Source organism: Austrofundulus limnaeus, unplaced genomic scaffold (genome assembly GCF_001266775.1).
Source record: "Austrofundulus limnaeus strain Quisiro unplaced genomic scaffold, Austrofundulus_limnaeus-1.0 Scaffold848, whole genome shotgun sequence".
Lineage (NCBI taxonomy): Eukaryota > Metazoa > Chordata > Actinopteri > Cyprinodontiformes > Rivulidae > Austrofundulus > Austrofundulus limnaeus.
The window spans coordinates 55917-57474 of NW_013953250.1; positions in this window are offsets into that span (position 1 = coordinate 55917).

The following is a 1558-nucleotide window of genomic DNA, read 5'->3' on the forward strand; positions in this document are numbered from 1 at the left end:
CACATGAGATCATATTATACATGAGATCATATTACACATGAGATCATATTATACATGAGATCATATTATACATGAATAAATACGGTAGCTTAGTCGTGGCGCTATCTTGAATTGAGATATCAGTTTTCAGTACATACGATTATTACTATATGAGAGATTTGTTAAAACTCATCCAGTTGTTCATGAGATATTTTYCTGATAGACAACATTTTTAAGTTTGTTACGTCTGTTACTGTTCCAATACCTGAACCATTCTGTTCCAATTCTCATCCATGTGTTTAGTATGACGTAGGGAGGATGTCTCGGTTTTTAACCAGASTTTATTCATAAACCCAGCAGTTGTCAAACATGCTCGATTTTGCAATTCTGTTGATTTGTAACTTATAATTAAAATGAAAATAACACAGTGACACAATCCGTTGTGTGATGTTAATTAAACACCCAGCACAGACTGAAGTGCTTATTAAAACTGGAGATTAAACAAAGAACACAACAGTCAAACATTAAAAACAACAAACTGTTTTTAATTAGTTGTCATGTTGATTAAAGAGTTACAAGATGCCTCTTTAAGAGGCGTTTGTAACACATGGAAAGATCTGAAAAAATGTGACTGAAAACAAAGAAGAAGAAGACAACTGTCATCAATTCATCCTTCTTTCTTCATGTGTGTAATTATCCACTTCCTCCTATTTTTATTCTTCTGTGAATGGGTTTTTTATTTTGTTTCCAACTCATGACCCTTTATCTTTGTTTTATGGGTAGTTAGTTAGTTATTTTGTTAGTTTTTGGACATGGTTTCTAGTTGTTTTATTAGTAGTTTCACTAATAGAGAAACACATTTCTCATCTAGCCGAGGGTTCTGCAGCCTTCATGAACAAAAGAGACATTTCTGCTCCTCGGCTCACTAATAAAATGTGTCCAGAGCCACAAAAAAGCTACAAGTGTGATTATCAACTGCTGGTCCGTGGACCTTTTCGAGGCCTTTTCGGGAACCTTTATGGCCAATGGAGGTGATGTCATAAAATTTAAAAAGATATTGTCATTTTGATTACTTATTACTAGTTTTACACATCAGGACAAAGGAAAAGGCCGTATTCATGTAAACAAGAAAAATACTGTAGTTTACACCAAATTTTATAAAAACTACTACAACTGAAATATTCAGGCATATTTTTTTCTACTTCTTCTAATAACGTAGTCTTTAAATTCTTTAAAGGTAATTCTGATGGGTTCGAGAGAAAGATCGTAGAAAAAAAATTAAAATATTTAGGTAAACATCAGGCTAGCATGAGCTAACGTTTTACCTTTTTTACTTTTATAGTAATTGATTTCTGTTGTTTGAAAATAAAAAATAATAATAATTTCTATTACGTTTGGTCACATTTTCAAAGAGCCAATATGGAGGGACCAAAGAGCCACATGCGGCCCCAGAGCCACAGGTTGCAGACCCCTGCATTAGCCTTTTTGGCCCAGTTTCTGGAATCCTGAAATGCTTTGTTCTGATCGAATCGTTTGCTGTGACCAAGGTTTTTTTTACAAGTTAACTACACAACAGTAG